General features: G+C 56.2%; 1 long non-coding RNA gene across 1 annotated transcript; it reads right to left on the bottom strand.

The window, feature by feature from the left end:
- Positions 1–623: 623 nt before the first annotated feature.
- LOC117070376 lies at positions 624–16,512 on the bottom strand. The gene is made up of 4 exons (XR_004431898.1): positions 16,413–16,512; positions 14,079–14,161; positions 4,285–4,846; positions 624–2,063 (listed from the first exon to the last, which is right to left on the bottom strand). It is a non-coding gene; the product is annotated as an uncharacterized LOC117070376 (long non-coding RNA).
- Positions 16,513–17,384: the final 872 nt, after the last annotated feature.

Here is a 17,384-nt window from a genome sequence, read left to right on the forward strand (position 1 = left end):
CTCCAGCCCTACTGCTGAAGGAGGCAGGATGGCACAGAGGTGAAGGTGTGAATTCTGCATCACTCAGCCTTGGGGCTAGATCCTGGGTCTGGTGGGGAGCACACTGGGCTGGCAAGGCCGTGGGAAGCAGCACGTCATGCCTTACTAGCTACCTTTGACCCAGCAATCCCACCTCTGGGAGTCTGTCTTACAGAGACACCTGCATGAATATGACAGAGGCACAAACACTAAGCTGCATACCTGTGATGGCAGAAGATCAAAAACATTCTTAATAGCCATCTACTTGCGACTGATATATCCCAATGGTATGTCCCCGTGATAGAATTCAAGACAGCTCTAAAAAAGAATGTGAGACTGGGTGTGGTGGCTCACGCCTGTAATCCCAGCACTTTGGGAGGCTGAGATGGGCAGATCACTTGAGGTCAAGAGTTGAAGACCAGCCTGGCCAACATGGCGAAACCCTGTCTCTACTAAAAATGCAAAAATTACCCAGGTGTGGTGTGCACCAGCTACTCGGGAGGCTGAGGCACGAGAATTGCTTGAACCCAGGAGGCGGAGGTTGCGGTGAGTTGAGATTACACCACTGCACTCCAGCCTGGGCAACAGAGCGAGACCCTGTCTCGAAAAAAGAATCTGAAAGTTTTCTGTATATGAATGTGCAAAAAAGCTCTGGGATTTCTGTTAAGTAAGAAAGCAAGTATAAGTCAGTGAAGAGTAGAGAAAATGCCCAATGCCCAGGCCGGGACAGGAGGCAGCATGATGGGCTCGGGAGGCCCTGGGGAGTTTGGTGGGACTGGGAGCAAGAAGGGACAGACCAGGCAAGTGAGAAGGAGACCAGCTTGGGAGGGCCCCTGGGTGCAGAGAAGAAACTGAAAACTACCAGGAGCCAAGGGATAGTTTTCAGCAGATTCAGATCTGCTTTGTCTGGTAACAAGATCTGGCAATTGTAAAGCAATAATCCACATTTATAATGTGCTTTGCATGCACCGTCTCATTTAAACTTCTCAGCACTCCAACCTCTATGAGAGAAGTGCTATTATCACAACATGTGGAACTGGAGCACGGGAAGGCTAAGGAATCAGTCCAAAGTCATACCGCTGGTAAACAGCAGAGCCAGAGAAAAGACCCTGAGCCCACGCTGGAATCACCTTGCTATCCTGCCTTTCACAACGGTGTTGGACTGGAAGGGGATGGCTGGAGGCCAGGGACAGTCAGGGGCTTTATGAGATGGGGACCCAGATGAGAAACAGTGAGGCCCAGGGAAGGCAGCAAGTTTGGGATGGGGTCTCAAGTGTAGACTGAAAAGCTTTGAAGGATGTGGGAACAAGACCTGCTGGTGAGTGGGGCCCCTAATCCATTTATTCATTCATGTAGCAAAAGTATGGAGTGCCTACTGGGTGCCAGGTACTGTCCTGGGAGCTGGGCTTACATCAGTCACCAAAACCAACACATGCCCTGCCTTCAAGGGGCTTTCCTTCTAGCTAATGGAGACAGACAATAGTAATAGACATAAGAAATATGTAATTAGGTAATCTGTTAGAACCATGGAAAGCTAAAGTAAAGGTAAGGGGGATTGGCAGCCCGTGTCCAGGAGACAACTGAAGTTTTAAGTGAGGTGGTCAGGAGAAGCGTCATCAAGAAGGTGACATTTGAACAAAGACGGAAAGAAGGTGAGGGGCGAGCTGTGAAGGTGTTTGGGGAAGGGCACTCCAGACAGAGGGAACAGCCAGGGCAAAGGCCCGGGGCGGGGGCATGTCTGGCGCATTCGAGGAACAGCAGTGGGGAGGGTCACCCCTGTCCATCAGTGCCTGTCTCTTCTTCTTGGCAGAGGGAAGGGCTACACTTCTTCCATTTGGGGTTAGGCCCAGCTGTATAATCTGCTCTGGCCAGTGAGATACGAGTGAAGAGATGCGTGCCACTTCCGAAGTATGGAGGAGCCAGCGAGTGACTCCATGTTCCCTTCACCCTGCCTGGAAGCATGTGATGCTCCAGATGTCCCCGACATGGTCACGAGCAAGGACAATGCAGCGTAGCCCTCCCTGCTGACCCTCATGCACATGAAACTGGAATGAGAAACGCCCCTCTCTGTTTTAAGGCCCAGTGACTGCAGGTGGTCACCGTGGCACATCCCAGCCTGCCTCAACTGATACCCCAGGGGAGGCCTCTGCAGTGCAGTCAGAGAGAGGAGGGTGCAGGGAGGAGAGCAGGGGATGCGGGCAAAGAGGCCAGGGTGCCCAATCATTCCCTGGCTTTTCCTGAGAGCGACACAGGAGCCATCAGGAAGCGTCAACCAAACAGGAAGGCTCTGGCGACTGTGCTGGGAACACCTGGGGGCAGGAGTGAGAAGGTGGGAGCAGGGAGGCCAATTAGGAGGCTTCTGCAATGATCCAGATGAGAAATGATAGGGGCCTGGCCCAGGGTGGGGGTGGTGGTCAGACTCTGGGTCTCCTTTGACATTACAGCAGCAGAGTTTGCCAGTGGACAGGAGAGGGAGACGGGTCTGGGATGCCTCCAAGGCTTTTGGTCTGAGCATCAGGAAGGAGAAAGCTGCCAGCCGGGGGTGGGGAGAGTGTGGTGGTGGGGGAAGTGGGTTGGGGTGCTGTGGGGAGCGGGAGCTGGAACGGCTGAGATGTTTGTTAGACATCCAAGTAGAGTGTCGTGTGGGCGGCTGAGGAGAGGCCTGGACGGGGGAGGGAGGACAGCCAGGCGTCTGTTTGGGTGTGGACAGTATAGACAGCATCTAATGCCTTGAGACTGGATGAAATCAGGAGGGGTGAAAGCTGGTGCCCCTTTCAGCATCTGGGTGGAGGACAAGGGAGAGAGAAGGGAGGGCATCACGGACATCCTGGAGGTGGTGTCCAGCAGTTATGTAGATTATCTGGTCTGGACCTCAAGAGAGGAGCCAGAGGGTGGGGGCTTGAGGATGCAGGAGGAAGGGAAGGCTAGGGGTGGGAGAGGTCTGTCTCCCCGGGTGGAGGCGACGGAGGGGATAAAGGCCAAGGACAGACTCCTGGGTGGGGCTTCTTTGAGGGTGTCCCCAGGAGAAGGAAGTGGAACCTTGAAGGGGCCAGTGATGGAGTGGGCAGAGAGGTGGGAGGAAATCTGGGTGGGCGTCTCAGGACCCAGGAGAGCGGGCACATGTTTTAAGAAGAGAAAGAAGGATCTGTGCTTTGGAATGGCGTTGAGGAGTGGAGGCAGGGGTGGCAGGGAAGTGCCCCAGACATAACAGCAGAGAGGTGGTCAGTGGCCTCGGTGGGGTGTTAGGGCAGGGGTTAGATCCCAGGAGTTAAGGGGATGGGGAGGAGGGGGTTCATGGAGGCAGTGGGTGGAGACTGTGCTTTCCAGAACTGAGGGCAGAGGCTGGAGGTGTGGGGTGCGGGGCTATTGAGAGAGGGGTCCTGTGGGATGGGAAAGACTCAAGCAGCTGGTTTGATGCCCAGAGGCAGCAGTAGGCAGTAGGGGGAGGCTGAGAAGCCAGGGAGACAAGGCAGAATGTCAGCAGATGCCCCACCGCCTTGCTGGCTCCTGAGTACTGAGGAAGGAGGGGAGACAGGCTAAGGTGGTGATGGGAGGGGGACACAGGCAGAGCCAGGAAGGGGCAGAGGCAGGAGAGGAGGGAGTGTCAGCTGCTTTGACAGATAACTGATGTGACCATGTAGTGAGAAATCCATAGAACACAGGGGAAGGCCTCCAGGCAGGGCAGGCCTGCAGGCACGGAGGTGGAAGCAGGAGTGCATGGGGGCAGGTGGGTGGCCTTGGCAAAGCCATGGAGGCAGGAAAACCTGTGGGGCTTTGGGGAGCAGGACGAGAGGGGCTCAGGGGAGAGAGGCTGGGGTCTGACCATGGAGACCAGCCTGCCAGGCATGGGCATCTGTGAGTCGCTCAGCAGCCCTTGGGTGCTGCTGGAATCTTGGCTGAGCTCCGCCTGATGGAAGATGCCCACTGTCCCTGTGTCTACCTCCTGCTTGGGTTTGGGAGGGCCTCCAGGTGTTCACATCCTCTCCAGGCCTGGCCTCAAGGTCCCAAGAGGGGACAGGTGTCCAGAGGCAGAGTTGGGTTGGATGAAAATTCAGGTGAGAGGACCTGACTTTGTTAGCTTGCGCCTCCTGGGCACACCTGGAAGTCACCTACTGAATCATCAGAGCCACTTGCCTGGGGGTGGAACTAAGGTTTCCTAAGAATCCACCCATTTCCTCTTTTCTAAAAGTCCCTTTCATCACTTCAAGGAAAAGGAACTCGTCTTTGTTGACATCCCTGCACACACAAGAGCAGGCCATGATTTACCTGGTGTGGTACTCATGATGGCTTCATGGGGAGGGCACTGTTATTCTCCCCATCTGACAGGTGGGGAAGCTGAGGCCGTGCAGGTACTGGGACCTACCCAAAGTCACAGTGTGGAGTGAGTCTGTGGAGGTCACAGACACAGTATGGAGCATGGGGGGCCTGGCCATGGTGTTATCCGTCTCCTGCATGTGGCTGCCAAGAAGCCTCTGTGACCTGGTCAGTTCCTGATCTCTCCATCTATCTTGGGTGCCAGTTTGGTTTCTTGAATGCTTGACGTTCCTGTCACTCTCACGGACATACCACAGAGTTCTTCTATCTCCCGTCACAGGCACTTCATGCGGGGCCCCACGCGACCACCGTGGGCTTCCTCATTCTTGCTTCAAAGGTCATGGCCTCCTGGAGGCCCAGGAAGGGACATGAACCCTAATCCCACCAGCTGTACCGTTGACTCCCTGAAGGCAGGAACCAAGTCCTAAAGCTTCATTCCCCATTTCTTTTCAGAACTGACTCAGTCCTGGTGCCTAGGGGTGGATGGTGGGGGTCATCCCAGGAGGCACAGGTCCTGTAAGAAAGGAAGTAGCACTTACCGAGCAGTTTTTATTATTATTATTATTATTTTTGAGGTGGAGTCTCACTCTGTCGCCCAGGCTGGAGTGCAATGGCACGATCTCAGCTCACTGCAAACTCCACCTCCTGGGTTCAAGCGGTTTTCCTGCCTCAGCCTCCCGAGTAGCTGGGATTACAGGCACCCGCCACCACATCCAGCTAATTTTTTGTATTTTTAGTAGAGATGGGGGGTTTCACCATGTTGGCCAGGGTGGTCTTGAACTCCTGACCTCAAGCAATCTGCCTGCCTTGGCCTACTAAAGTGCTGGGATTACAGGCGTGAGCCACCTTGCCCGGCCTTTACTGAGCACTTTGGCTGAGCCAGGCTCTAGCACCATCTCCCCCACTCCTTTACAGGAACCCTCTGAGGACGATGTTACTGTCAGTGCCCCCATTTTATAGGTGAGGGAAGAAAGGTGACATAGCTGGCTTCCGGTCCTCATCTCCGAGCCCAGAGCCTGTACGCTGAGACATGTAGGGCATTCCTGGCTGGGCATTTGCAGGGGGCTGGGATGAGCAGAGAGCAGGCCTCTTTGTGTCACGACAGGGGAACCAGGTCAGCCCCGTCACGCATGGGCCCCCAGCACTGACCAGCAGCCCCCCTCAAGGGACAATCCCGAGTCCCCAGTAGGACGCCCAGCAGTGAGTGCTCCGTGGTGCCCTGGGGATGGGGTGGGGTTGTGGGGGGAGGCGGGGGCTGACCTGGGCCTGTGAGGCAGGCCATGAACCAAGCGTCCCTGCACAGCCTATCTCAGGCCATTCACAGAAAAGGAAAGAAAATATCTTGAGTCTTGAGATATTTTCTGGCCTTATCAGCCCCACACAGAGGCCCCATTGTGGTGTGGTAACAGGATCAGGGAGTGTGTGCTCAGATAAGCGCCAGGCGTTTCTGAGAACCTGCAAGACACCGTCCTGAGTTCTCCCTCTCTAGAACATTCTTCTCCCACATGCTGCACAACCGGCTCCCTTAGGTCCTCAGGGCATATTCTCAGGCCCTCCCTGCCCAACCTTCTCAACCCCTCACCCTGCCCTCGTCTCCCTCCTGGACACTCTTCTCTGGGAGCCTTCCGTGGATTCCTGGCTGATGTCTGTTTTCCCAGCATGAGGGAAGCTCCCGGAGGGCAAGAGACACATCTGTCTGGGCCTCAAATTCCTGGTGCTGCTCAGTAGTGCCCATTGTCAGAGTGAGGCAGAGAAGGAGGTCTCAGCCCTAAGGTGCTCTTGGCATGGGGCTTGGCCTATGCGTGTATTTTATCTAATTCCTCTAACGACTTTACAAGGCCAAATGTATTATCTTCATTTCATAAATGAAGAAGCTCAGAATGTAGAGCAGCTTGTGGGAGATCACAGACAGTGAGTGGTAGTGGGGATTTGAACCAGGGGGGTTTGTGAGGCTCTAAAGAGATGGATGATGTCCCCTGAGCTGAAGGGGTGGTAGGGCAGGAGATCTGTCCTAGTGTGGGCTCACCTCGCAGCCTCGCTCTGGGACTGTGGGCCTCAGACTTCTCTTTGCAGACCAGGGGCTGGGGTCACTCCCTGAGCTAAGATCCTGGCTCCAACAGAAGAAAGGTGATTTGCAGTGAGGGGGGCGAGGGAGCTTGGAGCCTCGGAGGAAGGGGCTGAGGCTGGGTAGGGAACGAGGGACCGGATCCTCCTGAAGTGCCAACATGGGAAACCGTGGGGGAAGGGCTTGGCCACAGGAATGAACTCAAAAAAGGGATCAAAGCAACCTGAACTGGATGCAGAGGCGGGTGAGTCTCGGAGGCAGGAGGGACCTGCAGGGGAGGGCACAGCAGCCCCATCCAGGCTGTGTGTCCCTGGGCCACACCCTCAGCCTCTCTGTGGCTTTCCCACCTTCAATCAGAAGCCCAACCCGGGGAGAAGCTGCTCTTTGGGGTTCCCCTGCTCCTAGCCTCAAGGACCCAGCCTGCTGGGTCCCACCAGCCCTGGGGCTAGGTCCACAGTTGCATCTGGGCTCCATGGGCTGCTGGCCCCCTGCCCAGCCCTGCTTTGGCAGCGCTCACTGGCTGGAGAGCAGGGGTCTCCTGAGGGGTGGGGCAGGGGCCAGGGCTTGCCCTCTCATCCCACCCCTGACATTGTCTGGGCCCAGGGCAGGAGCAAAAATGGAGGTCCACACACACTGTATGTCTGGATATTTCAAAGTTGTAAATCAAGCCAACAGTCTCTAAATAGGATATGCTCTATCCTCCTACATTGACAAATACACCTTCGTAACACCCTGAGGACCAGGTTTGCACTTAGAATTCTTGGGCTCCTAGAATCCAGGACTGGAGTGTGGCAGGCAGAGGCTGAGCCAACCCCAGCTCCCATCCCAGGCTCCCCCTCAGGCAGTGTGTGACTTTCCCAGGCCCATCCACATACATAGCAGCGGCTGCCCCTTAGCCACCCCCGAGGCCTTGGGGTGTGCACACCTGCTGCAAGTCGGTTCTCAGGAAGGCAGGCCCAGCAGAAAGGCCCATGCAGGCTATGGAGTTGGATTTGGGGCCCTGTGGGCAGGGAATTCTGGGGTTCTGTGTTTGGAGGGGGGACGTGGGGCTTGAGTGGACACATTTCCTTGGCTCATGGACCTTTTTTCCCTGTTGGAGGGGCAAGGCCAGTGGAAGGCTAGAGTGGGATCCTCTAGAATGCAGGGGCCAGGGCAGGGCTCCTTTTTGCTTGCTTCTAAGGGTGATGCTGTCCCCGGGTACTCCCAGAACCTGGCTATGCAGCAAATGTCCCTACCCTGCTTACATCTCAGCATCTGAGGTACCCTGGAGCCACACTAGACTTGCTTACCTTGCCCCACCCACAGTCTATGGTGCTGGTCTTTCCTCGCCCTGGACACTGGCACTCCTCTCTGGCACCAGCCCCTCCCTTTCTGCCCAGCATGCCCACTTTCCTCATGTGGCAGGGGCGGGGGCGCCTCCTGTCCCCCACCTCTCTGGGACCTTGGTCTCCGCTGGTCCATGTGCTGACCCTGCCTGGTCTGGCTCGGTGGATCTCTCGGTGCTGAGCCCTCCCGCCCTGATCGGGGGCTCTGTGGGCAGTGGGCAGCCCTCCCTTGCTTGTGTCTGGAAAGTGGGGCACCAACTCCACGTTGTTTCTCGCTCACTCAGCTGAAAAGCCACCGTTTCCCTGAGGCTCCCAGCCCTCACCCCACCGGTGCTGGCAGCTCCTTCCCTGATGCTGTGTGACAGGCCCAATGTCAGGGTTCCCGCACTTGGCCAGCCGCCCTGGTACTGGGTGCCTCCCCCACAACACCTGCCACAAGCCATTCAGGGCACTGCAGCCCCTGCTGTATGGGTGCTGTCTGCCTTTGGGCCCAGCATGGGCCCTTCTGGGCTCCCCTGTTCCTGTCCAGTCTCCCCTCCCATCCTGAGGGGTATCACGGCAGAAAAAGTGGGGGTGGTGAGTGGACCCTGCTGTCGGGGTTGAAAGGTGATTCAGAGGCCTTTTCTGTCCAGAGAGAAGGGGGTTGGGCCCTGGGGAGAGGTGATGGGGATTTTTGGACTGAGCTATGCCCCGAGGGCCTTGACCAGCTTTGCCCCACCAAGTATTTGATCAGGAACATGCTGGCTGGAACACTCGGGCAGAGGCCATCCTGTGCCTCCTCAGCCTACAGTCCACGGTGCTGGCTGCCGCCTCAGGAATGACTCCTGCACACGTAGCCCCTTCCCATGTTTCTTTGTTCATGACTGGCCTGGTTCTTGCTGTGTCAGCATCGGCACTGTCCCCTGCCAGGCATGGCCGCAGTCCCGCAACCAGCATGGCTCCCCAGGGAGGACAATGCCGGGTGGGAGGCTCCCGGTTGTGGGGACCAGGTCTGGGCCTGGGCAAGGAGAGTGCCCATCTCATCCTGCCAGATAACGGATGGAGGGAGAGGCACCCACTGCCTCCTGTACAGCTGTGAGTTCCCCTGGACAGGCTTGTGCCTGCCACCCTGGGGAGGCCCCTCCTCCTCTCTCCTCATCGGGATGGCCTGGCCTGTCTCCCTCCTGCTACAAAGCCCCTCCCTGCTGGCCCACCAGGGTCCAGGAGCCTGAGCTACTGGGACATAACCAGCTTACAATGGACAATGAGCCCAGATCTTCCCCTGCAAGCCAGCCGACGTTGGGAGGGGAGACAGGCCAGGATGGTCACCTGAGGGGGATTCCTGAGTGCCTCCTCTGCTCTGCCCTTTGCACCTGTTGAGCCCATCTCAATACCTTCCTCCCTCCTTGTTGTGCTTGAGCCCCCCACAGCACTCCTCTCTGAGAAGCCCTCCTGACTGCAGAATTCCCTAGCGTGAGTCTGAGTGAAGGACCCGTCTCTACGGGTCACTGTCCTGGGAGTCAAGGCTCCTAGGAGCCGGCCCAGGGTGTCCTTTTAGCCTTAGCCTGACCCCCTCCTTGGCTCATGCTAGGCCCCTGGGCTCAGTAGAGCCTTTCACAAGAGGTGGGGGCTCGTGGCGGCCACAGCATGCTGGCCTATGGCCTGTGGCTCAGTTGCCCATCTGAGAAATGGGGGTGCTGTCACATCTTCTCCCAGCAATGGTCTCCATTCTTCCCCGCCTCTCTGGTTTCCTTTACGGAGCAGCTCAGCTGCTTCCCAGTTGGGAAGTGCCCTGCTCCTCTGGGAAGGGCTCAGGAAGCAATTGAGGATCTGACTTCATGTTTTCGTCCATCTAACCCTGTCTGGTGCGGCCAGATGTCTGAGGAGCTTCTGTGGGGGAGGGGGAAGGGGTAGGAGATGGGACTGCAGGACTAGGGGCTGGATCTAACCCAAGCCCCTCTTGGCATGAGGCTGTTGTCCCTTTTGATGGGGAACTGAGGTCCCAAGTTGAGGGGAGCTCAGGCTGCAGAGCTGGCCGCCCATGCCTTCCTGCTCAGAGCTACCCCTGGCATGTGCTAAGGAATTTGCAGGGGAAGAATTACAACTGGATGCCAGGCCTTGAGGCCACCTGAGTCCCACAGGCTGTGAGAAGGCAGGTTTGGGCTGGAGCTGGCACAGGAGCAGGGTCTGCCAGGGGCCGGGAAAGGCAGGAGGCTGACCACAGCTTGGGGGATGGAGTGGGAGGGCCAAGAGGACAACAGGCAAGGGAGGCTGGTCCGAGTGCCCCGAGGAGCCTGCCCAGGTGGGAGGCTGCCAGCCAGGCCCTGGGGAGGGGACCTCTGAGGCACTGCACCCTCTCTGGGAGTACCACTGAGCAGGGCGGGCAGGAAGGCTGGGCTGTTTGTGTTTCAGGACCAGTCACTTCCTCTCTCTGGACCACACCTTTCAGATGAGCTCACCACCTACTTCAGTGCCCAGCCCACCCTGATGTTGCAGGAGCAAATAAGGTGATGAAGACTCTGAAAAGCAGAAAGGTGGTATTATTAGCAGAAGTCATATTTGACTTGCTAATTCACTTCCTAAAAATAGCCACGTTTATTATAGCATGGGGAGAACCCTATGCTACAGTTGGCACCCTGGATTCTTGGTGCAGCTCTGTGACAACTATGCTGTGTGACCTTGGGCTGGGCCCTAACCATCTCTGGGCATCTAATTTCTAGGTGGAGCGGCTGTGTAGTCCCTGAGGGCCATAGGCCCTGAGATTGGAACAGCAGCTGGATGCAAAATCATCAAGGAAGATGTGGACTGGATGTGGGCTCTGGAGGACTGGCTTCCTCTGAGTCACTGGGTCAGGGCAATTGATGTCACTGAGGCTACCCCTGTAACTTGTTGGAGGGGTATTGAGTCTTGAGTCTTGCCTTGATCTTGAGGCCCCAGGGGCAGGTTGCCTGGTCCCCAACACAGAGCCCAACCATTAGGAGGCTCCAAGGACTACAGATGAAAAGGGTCATAGAGAGGACCTAGAGCCAGACGGGGTTGGGTGGGGGGAAACTGCCGCGGGACAACCAGCTGGCTGGGGAACCCACTCATTCACAGCATGTTTACTGAGGGCCTACTATGTGCCTAGCACTGACTACTATGTGCCACATGCTGCAGAGACAATGGAGGGCGAGCTAGACCAGGCCCGGGTCCCCGCCCACCTGGAGCTTCAGCTCTAGTACAGGAGGCAGGCTCTCATCACTAACCACACAACTAAACTCTGCAAAGAGCTCAGAGAGGGGTGCATGGTGCCACAAACACATGTAATGGGGGATTTGACTTAGCTGAGAGGTCAGAGAAGGCTCACTGGAGGAGGTGACATAGGTTGAAACCTGAAGGATGAGTAGGTACTTGCTAGGCAAAGCAGGGGTGGTAGGGGAATGCTAGGCGGAAGAAAGAGCAGGAGCACTGGCTAGGTGATGAGCAGGGGGTGCAGAGGGGCTAAGGGGAAGCCAGAGTGGCTGCAGTGGACACCAGGACCCAGGAGTCCTGCCTTTACCATCAGCTTGGTGAAAAACCCCTGAAGTGGAGATTTTTTATCTGAAGCAGCTGCTATGTGGGCCTGATGGTGGTTGAACCAGAGTGCGGGGGTTTAGATGGGCATGGGCCAGACGCAGACGTCAGCATGAGGCAGCCGAAGGGATCAAGGTGGTTGTGTCTAGAGACGCTGATTCATAGAAACGCTGGTCAGGAAGTGCACATGTCAGAGGACACAAGTTACCTGGTGGGTGTTCCTTCCTCCTTCCTGAACTCTCCTGTCTGGTTTCAGCTCTTCTGTCAGCCCCATGAGTCACTGGCTCCTCCAGGCGGCGCAGGCCTGGGACCTGCCAGGATGCTGCCCCCACTCCCTGCATGTGCCCCCATATCCATTTTCCTTGCCCCTCTGTCCCTGGGTGCCTGCTGTGACTCCCCAAACCCCTGCCCACCCTGTCTGCTCTCTGTGCGGTGGAACCATCAGCCTGGGAGGACTGAAGAGTTAATTGTAGGACAACTGGCCCTGACAGGGGCTTTCCAGTAGACCGTGCCTGAACTTCAGTGTATGGTGGCATTGATGGGAAACCAGGGGAGTGGCGCTGAAAGGAGCCCCTTGGAGGTCATTTGTCCTTGCTGCACAGGGCACAGTGGGCTTGGGGCTGAGGACCACCATGAAGTCTAGTAGCATGGGATGGGAACGCCTAGCCCCCTGGCATTTTAAATCTTGGGAGAGGCAGGTGTGTGGGGCCTTTCTGACCTGGAGCTTCAAGATCCCCTGCCCCCTAGATCCTGTATTGCCAGCTGCTGTGGGACTTTTGCTCCAAGAAACTGGACTCCTGGGATTTTGAAGGGAGGCCTTGGGGTCACTCATTATAGCAGGGGTTCCTGCTGGGACCAGATCCAGAAGTTTGGTTAGGAATACAAGCCCTCACCATTGGGAAAGGTCCCAGGGCTGATGAGGGTGACGCGGAGCCCCCTGCACCCTGGCCATCTCTCCTGGGGGTCAGAGTGGCTCATCTTCTTGACCCCTGCGGCCCTCCTCACTCCCCCATGCCCCTGCTCTTCTTTAGCTGTCCTGGGGAAAATTCTCCCTTGTCCCACCTAAGGGGGGCCTGAAATAGCAATAAGGACATCTAGCCCCGGTCTCCCCATAGCACCGCAGTTGGCCATCCTTCTTCTAGAGCATTATTTTGGGAAAGGGACAATCCCAGAATCCAGGGTGGACACTCAGGGTGGAGGCCTCTAGAAGGTCCTCCTTAGGTCTAGCCTCCTTTGCAGGACAACTTTCTGTGGAAGCCTGTGGCCTGGGACACAGTCTCTTCTCCAGCCCCTTCCCCTCTCGAGAGAGCAGACTTTGGATGGAGCTGGGTGCATTTCTTTTTTTTTTTTTTTTTTTTTTTTTTTTTTGAGACGGAGTCTCGCTCTGTCGCCCAAGCTGGAGTGCAGTGGCGCAATCTCGGCTCACTGCAAACTCCGCCTCCCGGGTTTACGCCATTCTCCTGCCTCGGCCTCCGAGTAGCTGGGACTACAGGCGCCGCCATCTCGCCCGGCTAGTTTTTGTATTTTTTAGTAGAGACAGGGTTTCACCGTGTAGACCAGGATGGTCTCGATCTCCTGACCTCGTGATCCACCCGTCTCGGCCTCCCAAAGTGCTGGGATTACAGGCTTGAGCCACGGCGCCCGGCCGCTGGGTGCATTTCTAGAATGTTCTCTCAACCGGTGGAGGTGCAAGGAGAAAGGAAGGGCTTATTTCCTCCCTCGCTCAGGTTAGAAGGACCTGGCATCAGAATCTGCCCAGGAGTCCCATGCTCAGCTCTGCGTGCTGCTCTTCCCACCCCAGAAACCCTGGCCCCCACCTATGCCTTCTGTGTCTCCAGCCCTGGTTCTGCCCTGGGACCTTGGGATGGGCCTGAGGGCGGTGGCTGGGAGCCTGGGAGCTGTCACTCCTGGGGCAGTACCACCCCCTGCTGGCCACCCAGAGAGGCCCAGAGGCTAGAAGTTTCATCCGGTGCCTGCTGGTCAGTCCAGTGCCAGTTGATTGGCCCCATGGGGCTGGTTCCTGGGTTCTCCAGGAACAGCCTGGGTGTGCTCTGGCACAGATCCTGGCTTGGTCTCTGGCAGGCTAAGTGGCTTTAGATGAATTTCTGTTCCTGCCTGGGTGGGCCTCGATTTCCTGATCTGTACAAAGAGTAGGGTGACTCAAGGAGGTTCCTCCAAGGTCTCAGATTCGGAACCTGCTCCTAGCCTGCCTCTTCATTCCCGTTCCTGCTCTCCCTGCCCTCAAGGCCTCCCAGCCCCTCCTGGCCTCTCTCTCTACTTGGCATGTCCCAGTGTTGGCAGCCCCCACTTGGGCTCCACTTCCGTGGGCCCCCCTCCCACTGCCACAGTCCGCCTCTCCTCCCACTTGGCCCCTCACTCAGTGCCGGGCCTGGCTAGCTGAGATGGGCTGAGGAGCACCCCCAATCCTCCTCCTACTCAGGCATGAACTGCTATGAGTGGGCTCCTGATGAGTAGGTAAGAGATCATACGTATCCAGTTTGTCAACTGTAAAATGGGATAATAACACCCAACTCTCAGAGTTGTTATGAGGATTAAACAAGATAATGATATATTTGCGAAAGAGCTTTGTAGATGGTGTCTGTGTCAGAGGAGGGGCCAAGAGTAACTTGGGCAGGCTGCCTGGATGGTCCCTGAGGCCAACAGTGGAAGGCTGGATGACCTAGACAAGCCCTTGCTGGTCCCAACCCACCCTCCTGGGGTTAGAAGTCAGGTCAGACCCCTGGGAGTCCAGTCCTGATCTCCTGTGGTGAGAGAGGCCTGGAGTCTGGCAAAAGAACTCTGCCGGGCATAGCTCCAATACTTACTGGTCCCAGCAGAGACACGGGGGTGGTGGGGGAGCCAGAGACAGACCTCTCAGCACCCCTGGGGCAGGAGGGGCTCTCAGTCCCTGCAGGAAAGAAAGCACGACATTCCACAGGCACCACAGGCACCAAGACATTCCATAGGCACAACACTGATCAGAGACTTAAGACTTTATCCTGAAGGCTCTCCACTCATCTCAGGAGAAAGTTCCCAGGCCTTAGTTGAGCACCAAAGGTCTTAAGGACTTAAGGACCTGGCTCCTGTGCCCCTTTCTGCTTTGTTTTATCCCCTCCCTCCTGTCCCCTATTGGCCACTCTGAATTCCTTGGTAACCAGACTATTCACAGGCAACTCTAGGAGAGAGGTACTATTAAGACAATGATGCACAGAGAGGTTGAGCAGCTTGCTTAAGGCCACATAGTCAGTGAGTGGAGGAACAGGGGATGGAATGCACTGGAGCCCTGCCTCTAACCTCTATGCTATGCTGCTCTCAGGACACACGGGAGGGGGCAGGTTCAGGTGGGGAGAGTAGGGAGGGGCCTTTCCAGAATTCTAGGGGACAGAGGATGGTGGCCTGATGTGGGGCAAGTCCCGGGGTCTGGGAAGAGAAGGGTGGGGTTTGGAGACACTTGGAAGAAGGAGCAGGGGGAGCAGCAGTTTGACGCTTTGAAGACTGGATGAAAGGGGCTTGGGGTGAGGAGCAGGGGCAGAGGAAGCTGGTAGGGTTGGATTTGGGTGTGGCATAGGTGTGGGCCTGGGAGTTGTGGGAGGTGGGAGGCTGGGGCTCAGGAGTGGAGCCACTTGGGAGTGCCAGCTCTGTGCCTAGGACTGAGTGTGGGCACCTGGGGGGCGGGTATGTACAGTGAGAAGTCCCAGGGAGCCTCCACGTCGGGGCTATCTCAGAAACTGGTGGGGCTAAGGAACCAGGCGAGGTTTAGGGGAGCCGGACACCTGCCCAGGAGAGGACCAGTAGATGGGGCAGTATCCATTGGTACATCCAGAGCAGAAGGAGCAGTAGCCCCAGAGACTGGAGATGGGACTTGTGGGAAGAAATTGCACAGAGGAGGCGGGGCGCGGTAACTCACGCCTGTAATCTCAGCACCTTGGGAGGCCAGGTGGGTGGATCACTAGGTCAGGAGCTCAAGACCAGCCTGGCCAACGTGGTGAAACTGTGTCTCTACTAAAAATACCGGTTGGGTGCGGTGGCTCACGCCTGTAATCCCAGCACTTTGGGAGGCTGAGGTGGGTGGATCACTTGAAGTCAGGAGTTCAACACCAGCCTGGACAACAGGGTGAAACTCCATCTCTACTAAAAAATACAAAAAGTAGTTGGTCATGGCGGCGGGCACCTGTAATCTCAGCTACTGGACAGGCGAGGCAGGAGAATTGCTTGAACCTGGGAGGTGGAGGTTGCAGTGAGCCAAGATCGTGCCATCGCACTCCAGCCTGGGCGAAGAAGTGAGACTCCGTCTCAGAAGAAGAAGAAGAAGAAAAAAAAATTAGCCAGGTGTGGTGGCAGGCATCTGTAATCCCAGCTACTCGGGAGGCTGAGGCAGAGTATCACTTGAACCTGGGAGGCAGAGGTTGCAGTGAGCCGAGACTGCACCACTGCACTCCAGAATGGGCAACAGAGCGAGACTCCATCTCAAAAAAAAAAAAAAGAAAAGAAAACGAAAAAGAAATTGCAGAGGAGGCTGGATGTGGTAGCTCATGCCTGTAATCCCAGCATTTTGGGAAGCCGAAGCGGATGGATCACCTGAGGTCATGAGTTCGAGACCAGCCTGGCCAACATGGGGAAACCCTGTCTCTACTAAAAACACAAAAACTAGCCATGAGTGGTGGTGCGCAGCTGTAGTCCCAGCTACTCAGGAGGCTGAGGTGGAAGAATCTCTTGAACCCAGGAGCCAGAAGCTGAAGTAAGCCAAGATCGTGCCACTGCACTCCAGCCTAGGCAACAGAGTAAGACTCCCTTTCAAAACAAAACAAAACAACAACAACAACAACAAAATCCCCAAAAAACAACAAAAAGGAAATTGCACAGAGGGAAACATCTTGATGGAAGAAGAGCTTTCTCATTAATGGAGTATCCAAAGGTCACAGAGGCTTGGGGTACTAACTCCCAGTCACAGGAGTTATCAGAGGCAGGGCTGGATGGTTGCTCTGCACGATGGGGGCTGTTGCTAAGGGATCTTCAGTGATGGTGATGGACAGGAGGCCAGGGAACCTGTATCTAGTGGAAGGACCACTGCTTTCTAAACTTAAACAGCCCCTTTCCTGGGGAATGAGCTCTAACTCATGCTGTGAAACCACGATCCACCCTGGCATTCTAAGACTCACCTGCTGTGTAGATGGAGGCCTTCTGCATGACCAGAAGAAGTCCCTCTCCCCCTCCCCTTGTCTCAAGCTCATCATCTTGAGGGGTTTTCCCTGCCTCTCTTCATCCCACACCCACCCCAGAGCAGGCCTTTGAACCAAGGTTTCCTTCCTGGTCTGGCATGAAAGGAAGCCAGGAGGGAGACGTCAGCAGTGGCCACAGGCACTCCCACTCCATTCCGGCCAGCCTGGGGGCTGTGGTTGACAGGCTGGCCCCAGGGAGGGGTTCCTGAGATGCTTCCTTAGACGCGTAATTGGAATTGCACAGCTTGGTAATTAGGAGAGGCAGCAAAGTGTTCTATGAATGGCTGTAATTATGGCCAACATGGCGAAACCCGTCTCTACTAAAAAATACAAAAAAATTAGCCAGGCATGGCAGCAGATCCCCCTGTAATCCCAGCTACTCAGGAGGCTGAGGCAGGAGAATCGCAACCCAGGAGGTGGCGGTTGCAGTGAGCCAAGATCAAGTCACTACACTCCAGCCTGGGCGATAAGAGTGCAACTCTGTCTCAAAAAAAAAAAAAGCCTGTAATTATAGTTACTTTCTGCAGCCAAACCAGGAGTTTCCGGGATCACCTGGGGGAACTGGGTGAAGGGGAGAGGAAGAGGGAGGGGAAGATCTGGAGGCCAGACCTCCTCCATGAGCTATATACATGTTCACAAGGCCCCTCCATGGACTTCTTGGGGGTCTAGACCACCAGCGGGCCTGGAACCCATCTGGTTCAGGGTCCCAATTTGACAGAGGCGAGAAGCCTAGAGAAGGGAGTGGACGTGGTCCAAGTGACAGAGGCATCAACAGCAGAACCTGGGCTGGAACCCAGCCATCCCCTCAGCCAGACTGAGCCACACATTTTTAGTTTTTGGACCATGCCAAACACTTTGTTTTCTCCTGGTCTTTCCCCCAGTTCCCTCTCTAGCCTGGCACTCTCCCCTTAC

This window comes from Trachypithecus francoisi, unplaced genomic scaffold, assembly GCF_009764315.1.
Source record: "Trachypithecus francoisi isolate TF-2019V2 unplaced genomic scaffold, Tfra_2.0 Lachesis_group3, whole genome shotgun sequence".
Taxonomy (NCBI): domain Eukaryota; kingdom Metazoa; phylum Chordata; class Mammalia; order Primates; family Cercopithecidae; genus Trachypithecus; species Trachypithecus francoisi.